The sequence below is a fragment of the Linepithema humile genome, chromosome 2 (assembly GCF_040581485.1).
Source record: "Linepithema humile isolate Giens D197 chromosome 2, Lhum_UNIL_v1.0, whole genome shotgun sequence".
NCBI lineage: Eukaryota > Metazoa > Arthropoda > Insecta > Hymenoptera > Formicidae > Linepithema > Linepithema humile.
Window position 1 is genome coordinate 29530777 of NC_090129.1, and position 14090 is coordinate 29544866.

General features: G+C 45.0%; 1 protein-coding gene across 14 annotated transcripts in view; it reads left to right on the plus strand.

Moving 5' to 3' along the window:
* Window positions 1-240: 240 nt before the first annotated feature.
* Window positions 241-14090, plus strand: part of bru3 (bruno 3) — a 546305-nt gene continuing 532455 nt past the window's right edge. For 3 of the 14 annotated variants that reach the window (XM_067349153.1, XM_067349164.1, XM_067349156.1), the window contains exon 1: window positions 249-1970. The gene's annotated coding sequence lies outside the window, so the exon portion shown is untranslated. Of the gene's footprint in view, window positions 1971-14090 lie in introns of all 14 variants that reach the window. The other 11 variants (XM_067349162.1, XM_067349163.1, XM_067349155.1 and 8 more) reach the window with 9 other exon arrangements.

Consider the following 14090-nt stretch of genomic DNA (forward strand, 5'->3'; position numbering starts at 1 on the left):
TATTGTCTTTATGAGAGATATATGGCGTACATTGCCATATGGCTTATTAATTTCAGAAAATGTTCCATCTCAAATGCTTTATCAAATATGTATTAACGCGTTTAACATATTTTCTCCTTTTTCCATCGCGTTTCTCAGGTTGCATGTAAACCGCAAACTATATCTCATTTTCACACATAGATCGGACATATTTAGGGTAACGTGTACATGTGTTACAATCAATTACTCGTCACGGGTTTCCGTTTTTCCGTCTCGAAATCGATCCAGTATGCGGAAGCAGCAGCACGGGTTTGCTCTCTTTGACTGTGCCCAACGTGACGTAACGTAAAACCCCATTAGGTGTTAGCTCCTCCGTCGACGGTTAAACCGTTACTCGGCTGCTGTTCGTAGGTGGAACGAGTCGCGCCGGTGGTATTGGGGGGAGTAGAATATATATAGCGAGAGCCGGCAGAGAGAGAGAAAGAGCGCACACCGGCGCGCAGGGTTGTACTGGCACTGTGTGTGCCTATAGGGGTTGCAGCGCCGCGGGCGCCGGCGCGAAACGGTCGCTCGCGAGACCACCTCCGCGTGGTGGGCTCATGACGTCAGCTATCCTCAGTGTGCGGAGAGCGACCGCAGTGTACACCATCTCCACGTTTTGGCAAAGGAGGCGGCGTCGTTGCCGGAGTACACGAGTTACATCGCCGTACACGACGCGCACGACGATCAGCTGGAGACGCAGCGCGTCGTGCCCTTTTCTTCTACCCCCCTCGTCCCCCCCCCCTCGCTGTCGTCGCCCTTCCAATCGTCGGTTCGTAATTCGGAAGGGACTGTGACGGGACACGTACGAGGATTTCGAACGGATACACTCGGTGTCGGTGGAAGAGGACGCGCGTCGTTTTCGCCGCAGTTCTTCGACGCGTTCGCTCGCGAGATTTCCCTCCCGTGACTCTGGCTCGCCGTTCCGCTCGCCGTTGCGCCGCTCCGCTCCGAAGTGACGCGGCTTTCGTCCCTTAATGTGTACGACGACGACGACGTGGCGGAGGACGGTCGGTAGTCACGCGGTCGACGTTCTCGCCGGCGGTATCAGCGTTTCGGAGTCGAGTGACACCTAGCACGAGGAGCGTTCGCTGCGGGGACGCCGGAGTGGCGGATTCGAAACGACGATTCTCCCCGCGTATTGGCACGAGTGATGTTATCAATGTTGTTGCTCGCGTCACTGGTGTTTCAACGTAACGAGTACTGACCGCGCGTCACGTTGCTGTACGTTCTTGATTCTAGACCGTGAGCGAGATCTAGTGTCGTTTCTTCGTTTTTTCGTTAAGACACGAGGCTTCTTTTTTCCGTGTAGTGTCTCGCGAGAATTAATCCGACCATCTTGCAAATCAGTCGGTCCAGGCGATCCAGATCGAAGACACGTGGAGTTGGAATCGGATCGCTCTCTTAGCTCACGTGGTCGTTGAATGCGTACCGGCGGCGCTCGTGGTCGCGCGACTGCGACCCTCGCGTATGTTCCGCGCGCAGTTTAGATTCGTCGTGAGTGGTCACGCGACAACAGGAGGATTTTCCTCGCGCTCGTAAGCAATATCCGCGGTATTCATGGTGCCTCTGGGCACCTTGCTCGACGTCCGTGCGTACGTGTACTGTACTCGGTGAGTGTTCGCTTGTGAAAAGGGACAGAGCGTCGTTTGTGCGGGACGACACGACACATTTCTCATTCGGCGAACGTTCCCGCGACGAGCGTTCATGCCGCGAATAGAAGGAGAGGGATGATGGCGCATCACCATCGTGATTCCGTTGAAGGGGACGACGAGAACTCGTGAAGAGCGACGACTCGTGACGACTACGGGACACGGGGGCTCTCACTTGTGGCTTATCGCGATTCTTCGTAGGACTCCCGGGATCCGCAAGCACGCGGAATCAAGCAGGCAGCGTGGAGCGCTCGGCGATCGTGTGGCCGCGCGCCGCGGACCTTTATCTCTATCAACCAGGTATCAAATAGGAGAATATTTATCTTCCGCAATTTGATTGATAACTTATCATGTATGCGATATGCGCGTGCGACATATGTATCGTTATCGCAGACTGCCGAAAACATGTGACAGGCGAATTTTTATCGTATAGTTTTTTTATCCTATATATTTATTTTATAACGAGACGAATAGTGCGTGCCTTTCCGCGCAAAGAGGGACTTACTGAACTTTCCGTTTCACAATGTAACAAATTTTAAAATTATTTGTAAAATATTTTACTACTCTCTATAGGATTAATCTTATAATTCAATTCGTGTACTTAATATGACAGTAGGACGTTATTTCATCGCGAGAAAAGCTACTTTGCATCGCTTGCTGCATATCTATTTATGAAGAGCGCGAAGGATAGAAATGAAAAGAGATAAGTTATTGCGTAGATACTTGACACAATTTATGCTCCGTGGGCTAGCCTCGTTTTAATATCCGCCGGCTCGCACGAATTTTACATTTTCTATCTTCACAATTTTACATGACGGCGCGAGCCTCGAAAAAAGATGGCGAAGAACTTCTCGCGGTATGTCGGCCCATTCTTCAGTGACTGCAGCTGCGAGCTTTCGCCGCTTCGCGGGTGCATTCTTGCACCGCCGTCTGTGGGAGCATATTCCAAGTATGCTCAATAAGATTCATATCCGGTGACAAAGAGTGTGCTATTTTTCCGTGACATTGCATACTTTGGGCGTTTTTCAGCAAAACGTATTTTTTAGTTGGGTCACCGTGCAATCTTTTACACGGCGATAATTAAATTTATCAATGATTACATATATATATGGTATATGGTATATAACAAGTGAACTACTCTCTTTAATGGCAAATAAATTCTAGTAATTTCCTAATAATATATCAATTCGCTGTATAATTCTCCGCGTATCAAATTCGTGCTCCGAAAGGGAAATAGTTGGTGGGTGAACTGGGAAAAGTTTAAAGGTTACTAGTTTTCGGTTAGACTGAACAACGCGGTAAGCTATCTTCTTCGGCTTTGATATGGTGTGGCGGATTCAAGGATTTTTCCAATGAGTTTTGCGCGCGGTGTAAATTACAGAACGTGGGAATCGCGACGAAAGTCGATTAAATTTTCGCGTTTTTCGTCACGTCGCGCATCCCACGCCCGGTGCCACTTGAGTTTTGGTTTTGGCAGCGTTTCTAAGAGTGTTTCCCTATATTTGCAATCGAGGCAGGTTACAGCCTGACCCGAATCCTTAAGCCAGACCACGGTCACGGGATGCCTCGACGAGCAGGCACGTAGTAACCTACACGCCAGGCTGTGCCAGGAGCGTCTTCCTTCCTTCCTCCTTTTTCTCCGTTCGGTTTATTCCCTTCTTTCCTGCGGCCCTCGTCTGAAACTTTGCCTTAGGCCGGCCCGCACCTCGCTCTATGTTTCGCAAGGATCTACTCGATATAAAAGCAGTCGAATCTAGATATTATATAAGCGAAAAGAAAGTTTGGAGCAAGTATGGAATAAATGTATCGAATGAAATTCTCTACGCTCGCCGGAGAATTGTCTTTCTATATTAAAATCCTCTCTTTTTCGTTTTAAACACTTTCTTTAGAATATTTTCTCGAGAAAAAGAAAGTTTAAATGAAACAGAAACATTCAATTAATTTGTTTGAAATTTAATAGCAATCGTCGTTTTGAAGTAAAAACTCTACGAAATAAAAAGATATCGATATTACAATGCTGAGTCACAAAATATCAAATAATACGCTCTACACCGACAGAAGAAAATCTAATCTAAACCGCGTCGTTCTTTTGCTCTATTTTCGCTCTCTCTACCGAAGCGGTTAAATTCGATTTTTTTTTTTTTTTGTTGTAATTCGCCCGCAATACTTGGTGGGGTCTTCAGTATTCCGGACGCATTTCCGACGCGATGTTGGTAAAGAGTCGCACTTGTTGGCGTCTAGGGACACGGGGACATTGGACGTGGAACACCGAAGAGCCGGTAGATAGTAGTAGTGGTAGAGGGCGAGGATCGCACTCGGAGGGACACTGGAAAGCGAAGCGAGTGCGCGGTGGTCAGCCCGGAGGGTCTCTTGGGAGATTTCTGGACCGCAGTCCTAAATCAGGTTTCATTCCCCCGGCGAGTCTCTGGCACCTCGAACGTTCTCTCTCTCTCTCTCTCTCTCGCCCTCTATATCTTGTTGAACCTGTTTGCGATATACCGAACAAAGCGAACACTACAGCTTCTTTCTTTTTTACGTTCAATTTTCCTCAACGTGCCGAGCAGCGTTAAGCGTGTAAAATGGAAAATAATCCGAAATGAGAAAATACTCAAACGTTACGTCCGGCGATCAGCTTTGTTCCATTTCGGTTCAATTTTTCGAAATGGACCGAGAAGGAAACGTCATTCTCCTGCGAGCTACGTAGTTTCTCGCGTCATAGTATTATCTCGCGTGCGAATGTGCAAAGTCGAAGATAATGAGAACATCGCTGTAGCGGGGAATGATCGTTCGACCGGGAGATCTCTGTACTAGGCACATGCATTATCGCAAACGATATCGCCGTGGCCCAGGCATGGGTTACACACACACCAACACAGCCACACATCCAAAGACACGCGCGCGTAAGATAGCGAGAACACGCTCGGATACGAGACATTGCACGAACGAAGGGAAGCAATTTCTCGTCTTGTGCAAATAACTTCCTCGATCTTCCTCGGTCTTATCGACAGCTTTGCAGGAGATGGAGTTAATCCTTTATACATTAATAAATTTTCTGATAACTACTAATATTTCAGAGAATATCTTTTACAATCTTTTTGCATATTATCATTATACTAATCAATCGTTTTTTTTTATTCGATGAAACAAAAATAAAAAACGACAAAATATTAAGTATGTAATAAAGAGTAAAGCAAGATATAGATTACAGTAAATATCAATGAAATTTGTTTGCAAGCAAGTGAATACGCCTGCAATGCTGAAAGACAGAGATAGAAATTGTCGAAACTCGCAGAACAATCGCCAGCATGCGTGTGTCAAAGTGTTTCATGTATGCTCGCAAAGTGCCGGCGTATATATCCGCGGGCACAAGTAGGAACCGAGGACCGCCTTTGTACTATTACGGCCGGAACATTACAGAAAGAGATACTCGCGCTTTCTGCGCGCCGTTACTCTGTATGCAACGCGACGACGACCTATGCCGTTACGCCCATAAACATAGATCAAGCTCAACAATAGCCCGCCGGTAAACGTATTGACATTTTATACTTCCCACCAGCGCTGACTGGTTGCCTCCGCGAATGTTGGTGTGTTACTCAAACTGCGATACCGGGACAAACTGCAGGATACGCTGTCCTCGCCGCGATTCTACGCACGACGAGATGCTAATGGACGAGAACGATACGGCGGCTAGATTTATGAACGGTCGCGATCGAAGACGTGTCCGATACGTCGTTAATTTACGGATCCGTGATCACAAAAGTCGTAAAACACGCGATCGGTGGAATAAACTCGTAATTTTAGGATACAATAATCTGACATTCGCTTTTTTAACATCAAATTTGTCGACAAAAAAATATTACTCCGAAATATAAAACTTGTGGAATGTACTTGTACTGATATTTAATATCCTATACATTAATATTGTGTATAATTGTAACTAAACATACACATATTATTCTAAATTACGACATATCCGAGTTACTTGCATATAGGCGGGATAGTTTGTGTAATCAATCGGACTCTGTGCTATTATTTTGCGTTAAATGACGTTAAATCTGATTGATGGCCGATAATCCCCGTGCCTCTCGACGCAAGAGAAGATATCTCGCTGAACGGTTGTTAACCCGATTCTAAACCATATGGCTGATATTGGGGTAATATGGTGAAAGTTCTCGGAGGGAACTTCTCATAGAAGTGTGTTACGGGAACAGCGACGTCTGAACGTAACGCCGCGTTCTACTTAGGGAGCGTGATATTAAAGCGAGTAGATAAGGACGCTGTATAGTCAGACACGACACACGTTTTAATGCATCGTCTTATTTTTACGTTTTTTTCTCGCAAACTTTTTTCTTGCTTACAGCACGTTGTCTTTGTGAAACTTTCATCTCTGGTGTGTCATAAGAAGTTGTAGTATTTCTGAAATATCTTTGAAACGACACTTCGAGGATTTGAAGTCTTGTCTTTGAGACAAGACTTTGAGATATTACTGTTATTTTTTTGTTTATTTTTGGAGTGACTTTGCTACAAATGAGATGTTTATTGCGAGCACTATTCTTTTATATGATTTCTAAATTATCACGCAAATGTTACTTGAACGGTAATATATCGCGAATGTTAGTGCGAGATTGCGTCATTATAAACCCTTTTAGTTTCACACGGAAGGAAAGGTAACCTACCAACGGAGGGGTTAAATATTTATCACAGTCACGCGCAGCGCATTATTCACGCTAGACCTCCGGGCATGGTGTTATTTCTTTAGTAGGCTTAATTTAGAAATAACAAGATAAACGAATGTTTAGGAAAATTGTTGATTAATCTTTTATACGCGAACATATTACTTGCAACTTTTTATATCTCCACTGTTTTATGCGTATCATTTTTTTTTTTTTAATGGGAGGAATATTTACTTACGAAGATTGTGTGGTAGAGATATTACACTCGCGGCGATGTTGCGAAAAGCAAGCAGAGATGGAAAAGTGAACGAACGAAGAGTACGAGTCTCTTATCCACGCAGACACGAGCGCGAGAGCTCTCACACATCAAAAGCAATTTATACGATTATATGCATGACGCTCTGAATGCACTTTAATCAAATAAACCATGTAAAAAAAGAAACTGCGTTGCCTACGACGGAAAATGACGAGAAACATTGAAGATGCTTTGAATCGACCCGTTTTTAAACGCACTGGCTGAAAAATTTTTTCTCACTTGATCCGTGTTGCATATACAAGGCGACGAACAGATTATGTTTTTCTTTAACGTTACGAAAATGCGAAAAATTGCATCTTCCAAGTATTTGCATTCTATCATTTTTTTAAAAATTATTTTTAAAATTTTATTGTTATAAAACATGCCAGTATTACATTGATTTCTTGATATATTCAACAATATATAAAGAAGTATTTGCCGCGAGAATTTACCGCAACTCTTGATTTATAAAATATTTTTTATTTTTCTTATTCAGAAAACACAAATTATTAGGTGTGAAAAAAGAACGCAAGAATTTTCAAGGGATTTTAGAGAAGTTTTTATTAAATATTTTTCAATATTTGAACGATAGACGAACACGTTGTTCGCGATAAATCGTTACCTCGTCGCGATAAATACATATTTGCGTAGGATGAATTAACGTCTCGAATTTGTGGAATAACATATCGCGTGTTATACCGGAAGCGGCCGTAAAACTGTGACAACGGCAGGTGACGGAGGAAAGTTTTCTTCACGCCGTGTGGCCCTTCAGCTGTTCACGTCGGATCCGTTTACGCCGGGAAAATGTTTTCGAATACCACAAGTTGGAATAGGCTGCCGTCGACGGTGGAAACGGTGCCAAAATCTCAAGAGAAACGCGTCCGTGTTCCTCCCCCTCTGCCTTTGGCTCGACGTATCCTCCCTTTCCGACCGTTCCCCTCGCTCCTCTCGGCGCCGCGCTTTGTTATGTTAATTGTTTCAAACTCGGGGCATCATCGCTACGTTTATTTTCCATTCTCGTCGCCTTCCTTCCTCCCGTCCGCGCGGCACATACTCGCCGGCCTCTGCCGAGCACAAAGCCTCGTTTTCGTCCTAGGCTATTGAGCCACGAAGAATACACCTTTTGTTGAGCAACATCCTCCTTTCGGATATCACTTCTGATGGTCGCTTAATCATATTTTATACGCCAAGGAAATACCATTCTGCATATTTCATCGAAAAATCGTTAAATTTTATCGAAATGTAATAATTCGTACAGATTTTTGCGTGTGTGTCGTGCGATTATGCGAAAGAAAATTATTCGCGAGATCGAAATCTGCTGCGTGCGGCTGACGATAAAAACATCTTACGAAGGAGAACAAGGCCGTATAAAATGTGTTCACGCAAGCATATTCTCCGATCCGATGCATCTCTTCGCTCGACTGTACATATTCTCTTTTTTTCTGTATTTCGCATTTGTTTCGCTCAGTCGCGACGTCGGTGGCCGTGATACTCCATATATTTTAATGCCCACGCTGCGGAATGCGGATAGTTATTAGAGTTTTAATTAAACGAAAATCATATCATTCCATACATACTTGATGGTAGTCCGGCTGCTGTGGGACATGCTGATGCATTCACATAGCTGCATGGCGCAGTGCACACGGCACCCCCGATGGTTTTCTATTTCAAATATTGTATGCCGACTATCCTCTGGGAGCCTCCGCTGCCAACTTTCGTAGCGAGGCTTGTTTGTAGTATTTTTGTGCTCTCTGTTCGCGTCGAGACGCGGTCAATTTAAATGAGCGTACGAGGGATGTGTTATTCGATATAAATATAAATATCGGAGTACTGCGTTATATTATTAATATGTATATCTATAAAATATCTTAAAAGAGACGTATAATTTTATGTTGGAATTTATATTGTAAAGTAATATTTGTGGTCCCCTACAGAGATATTAAAGAAATTCTGGAATATTTTATGTACGCAAAATATGCCGGTAATGGGTCTTTCATCTTTGAATAGGCATACCTCGATATCTTTACGTAGGAAAGCCTCGGCCGCGGTATGTGGAGTACGAGAGGTATTTACGTTGCGGTCATAAATTCAAACGACGTCTCAAAATGAGGTTAGAAATACGCGAGACCGTTTTCACATGCATATCGTTTTTTCTCTTCACGTGGAAATCATTTGATTATTTCTTTCAATTTGAAAGTAGCTATTTGCTTTTTTTTTTTTAACAAATGTAATTTTGAAATATTCTATAATAAATCTGATAATGCGCGCGTTATGTTGAAAATATTTTAGTATTTAAAATTTATTTTTGTATTGTTGTTCTGAAGTTTAAAAATGACTAAGCACTGTTACGAGGATGTTAAATTCAATAGTATTGTAACCGGATGACGAGTCTCGCGTTGTAATATCATGTAGCTGTGCGCTTGCTGGCAACGTCGTTTAGTAAGATATACCAAGTGTGCTCATTTCCGTTGCTCATCTCGTTAATTCGAATTTTGGCTTCTTGAACGGAACTGTGTCGTAATTTGAAAGCTTCGTAACGGGCTTGCGGAACCTAAGGTAAGGTGTAGTGTTCGGTCAGCTCGCTCTCCAGGTTTCCTCAGTCGTCTCTGACAAGGTCACGCCGTCTCTGTTCGACTTTTCTTCCTTCGGCTCGCTCGCCTCTTCCTCCCGCCTACACTCTCGGAGAACGAGGGAGACGGACGGAGTAAGCAACTCCTTTGGCCTTTCCCGTAAGGGGTGACCGCAGGATCTCGGGCGGGCTATCGACTTGGCTTGGGCTCCGCTTGCACGAGAGAAGGGCAAAGGAAGATCGGGGGGTTTGGTTGGTAGTCTGATGTTGTGTAACGGACGGCCTGGCTAACACCAAAGATGTCAGCACAGCATAATATTATCCTAGATGCCTTGCAGTTCAGAATTTACTCCGAGATACATAAGCCGGTGGTTAGCTAATACCGGTGCTGCCCCGACCTTTACATCCTGGAAGTTGCTCGCTCGTATTTACCCCCTTCGATGCTCGACCATCCCTCGCATAATCGATCTCGACGTTGGCAAAGCGAAAACGGCTTACGACGAGGAGTCTTCCGTGACCGGTCGCGACGTTACGTGTCGCATGGGATTTAATGCGTATCGTGAAGGGTGTAATATCGATCCCTCGCGAGCCCGCGTGGAATTACCGTTCCACTGCGCGCGAGATGTAATAGGTCCTGTACCTGTAGGCTGGGGGGAGGGGAAGGGGGTGTTAGGATAAAACTGCGAATTATTGGAAAGCGAGAAATGCGGGTTTGTTTCGAAGCGACGTGTCGAGCGCAAGGGCGCGCAGGACGTATTATCTCGCCCGCAGTTCAATAGAATGGACCGAAACAAAGGGGGCCACCGGAGCAAAATAATGCCGACGTTCAGGGGACCAGGAACTAACTGAGAAAAGGGATCTTGGTGCTATTGTGTGCGGGCGCGTAGATAGTTATAGATGGCAACGCGCGTGTTGGTAAACGCGCGAGCTCGTGTGAGTGGAAAATGAGTAGGACTGCGCGAGGGTGGTGCCTGCGACGAGTGGAAACAATGGAGAAAATAAAATAAAGCTTAGAATCGAGATAGGGAGCGATCGCAGGAGGCAAAGTGAGAAAGAGAGAGAGAGAGAGAGAGAGAGAGAGAGAGAGAGAGAGAGAGAGAGAGAGAGAGAGAGAGAGAGAGAAAGAGAGAGCTCGAAAATCAGAACGCGATACTTTTACTCAAGATAAAATGAGAAGGACAAGAATTAAATGGGGAAAGAGGCGAGAGTTAAAAGCGAGAGAGAAAAAAAGCGAAGCCACTTGCTTTATGTTTTTATTTTTCTCTTATCGCAGAAGATAGATATTATTTTAAAGAGGCGCAAATAGCAACGCGTTGCATATGATCTCTTCTAATTTACTGTGTGAATTACAATGAATAGGTGTGTCATACGACAGGCGCATCGATCGCACGGATTGAATCGTTAACCCTCAAAACATTACTTACGAATCAAGGTGTGCGGCTGCAAGTGGCGAACACGGTTTACGTGCCGTGGCGCGTTGCTTTCAATTCCACTTTCAAACTTTTCCGCCCACCACACGCCGCTCTCAAACAAACGGCACCGAACCGCCTATTTGTTTCTCGACGGGACACGACATTCGTGCGGCACGTTTTAATGCGGCAAGAAGATATTCTCGGGCACGCACGCGTTCGGTGTTATTATCATTGTCAGCGCGTATTTGCAATATTGTCGCACACATTGAGACGCGAGTGAAGCTTGCTTCCGGTCCTGAGCCTTTCTCTTACTTTTTTTTTTATTTGCGTGCGCGGGATAATTTGTGTACGCTTTGTATACAATTAGATTTTTGTACGCGCAGATCTTTTTTATTATTCCATTTATTATTCTAGTAGGGATATCTTATTATTCCAGTAAGGATAGATGTTTGCAAACTGATGTTTATCGTAACTCTACATTATCCTTGAGCAAGAAATTTCATTTCAACGTGGTTAAGCTGAAAGGACCCTGATGATCGCATACAGGGACGAGAAGACGGGACAAACGAGAAGGACACGTGCGGGAGCAAAGCCGGACGACGACCCCGGTTACCCCATAAGCTTTCCGCCTCCCCCCGCCTCCCTCACTCACGTCACTGACATAACCACCCTTGGCTTCGATCAATCTGGCGTCCACTCTGCCATCGTCGCCTTTGCTTCCTAGCGCGCGCTATTCTGTGCAGGATCAAAACAAGGAGCCGTCGTACATCAATGTGTCTCGAGTCTACTACGATATCAACTGTCAAAATCGGTGATCTGCAAGCGTCTGTCCGCGAAATCGATGACGGATAGTTAGGGTGGGTCAAAGATATTACCAAGGACGTACCCAAACGATCGATGTATATAGATAGGTTGTTGTAGGACCGGTGACATCGGCTTAATCATCTTCGACAGCGCTTTATTAATAGTAGCAGATTTGTCACGTCCAATGTCCGAGCAATGTCTGATGTAACTGTAGCAATAATGCATGTTACAGTAGGCTATCATGTGTTTGAAATTCGAAGTTTGATCTTCTAATCGTTATTCGCATTTTTTATTAATTTTCCTTGACAGTTTAACCACGATGTTTTACAATTGCAATACGCGACAAGAATCCTCTCGCAAAATAAGTATTCTTTCACACTGCTTTCCGAACTATGTGTCAGAGGAATGAATTCATAATTAAAGCCGCAGGATGTCGTTTTTCCGATAAAATTCTCCACTGTCCGCAATTCTTCCGTAATGTCTTCGAAATGCAATCGTTCGTGTTCCCTTGGGGCGAGGTAGATAATAAAAATTCATCCGGTCCCGTGAGTGCCGCCACGCGCTGCTCGCTAGCACGATAGCGCGATTTCATACGCGTTTGAAGTTGGTGCGAGGCCAGATCGACGTCGAGGGGGAAGGTTGGCTGGCCAGCCAGCCCGGCCTGCCGCAGTTGGCCGTCCGTAAACGGCAGTTCGCTTTTTGGCCGGCACTACCGGACAGAAATGTTGTTTAGCTTGATTGAACTTTCGCGGTGCCGGAGTTTGAGTCTCAAAGCAACGCGCGCAATACCGCGTTTGTACCGTCAGCTATCTACCTGCGTGAACCTCTGACCTCTCTTCCATCGTCCGCCGTGTATCCGGTCTCGCTTCCTTAGTCTTTTTTGTCACACGCGCATTGTCGAAATCCCCAGCGGCCACTGCGCAATTCTCTTGACGTCCTTGCAGCATCGATTACACCAGTGTTTCCCAACCTTTTTTTTTTGTGCCACAAATTCCTTTTTGTATATTATAAACCGTAGTGATACAGGAAGCTAGCAATATTTTTTGCAATTTTTTTTATTATAAACTTTAAAAAATTACGTTTAATATTGCACAGCCTTTTGCTTTTAAATTTGAACCTCTGAAAAATGACACATGATGGGATTATAGTATTAAAATAGTCTATATAGAATATATACACACGTTCTGTGCATTTGACATAAATTATAATTTTATCGAAGAGATTTTTACTTAATTACGAGAATGTGATTAATTTGACACTTTCGCTCGATTTTAACAAAATATCGTAACAAAATGCATTCCTTATTTCTATTCTTCAAAATCTGGAATTACATTCTGCTAAAATAAAGTCTGAAATTGCAAAGCGCCTTTTACGAGCACGTAGCATCCACCACGACCAGCCAGATCTCTCGATCCCCCATACGTGAATCGCATAACGCGCGATAAGATCGGAATGAAGTTCGCCGAAAGCTTCAGAGAGATAGATTCTTCGGGGTATTACTTGATATTACTTCCACACTTCACGCATACGAAGTGTAATCCGCATATGAAGTGTGGAAGAGGCATATTGAGCGAGCATATCGTCCCCTCTCTTCTCGCTTGTAGAAACGATGGAGAGATCCCGTCTCGAAGGAGCTGGTCCCGATTTGCCGAAAGCGAGACTATGGCGCAGCTTTATCGTTAATACTATTTATCCGGAGACCAGACCACGCGCGGCCGGCTCAGCCGTTCGCCTCTCGGCAAGTGTGCGTTAACGCAAACGGCACGGAGACGCGGTTCGCCAAGATCAACGGCATTCATATTGAACGCGGCGCAGGTTCTGAATATTCATGCCACCGTGTAGGGCGAACGTCGCCGGCGTCAGGCTGCAAGACGACGCGGGGTGGAGAGACGGACTTAGCCTCCGCCGTATAGAGGAGTAAAACGCGCCTTAATGCCTCGGTGATGTGAGCAAAACACGCCGCGCGGTTGCTACCCATACGATGCAAAGGATCCGCGTTCTACAACGTCGTACATAGGCCGGCGATACGGCGATACGCGATAACTCTTGGCATTTACCTTGTTCCAGCCGGGAAGGGAATGCAGGCAATGCTGTTCGAGTTGATTAATAATTTTTTTTTTTCCCCGGTTTGCCTGACACTTATTGCATACGTTTGCTTAAAAGCTCTTGAGAAGACGATGGACGTATCGGGTATATTTTCAATTCTCGTGTAATATTTTTATTTATTTGAAGTTCTATTTTTATCTCAACGTCGGCGCGTTATTATATCTTGCGCATATTATGCAGATACGAATGATTACTACTAAACTGTATTATTTGATCCGAAAGAACGGGTGTTATTGGACACCCTTCGCGTGCCGTATACGTCACCTTGCATGTACGCTCAGCTACAGAGGGGCCGAAATTATCTATTGATTTTGAATGGGTGGCCACTATGGCGGATTAGGCTGACCAGCAGGTTGCGGTGATTGAGGCTGTGTCTGGCCTTCTGCCCCGGCCGTTCGCCAGCTTTATCATGCGCTCCCGCCATTGGCGCGGAACACGTGTAATCAGCCGCCGATCAGCCAAACATGAGGGCCAAGCCGGCTGCATATTATTTTGCGGCCGGCCACGGGTTTGCGAGTAGACGCGGGAAAAATTTATTGCCACGGAGGGGAGGAGAAATCC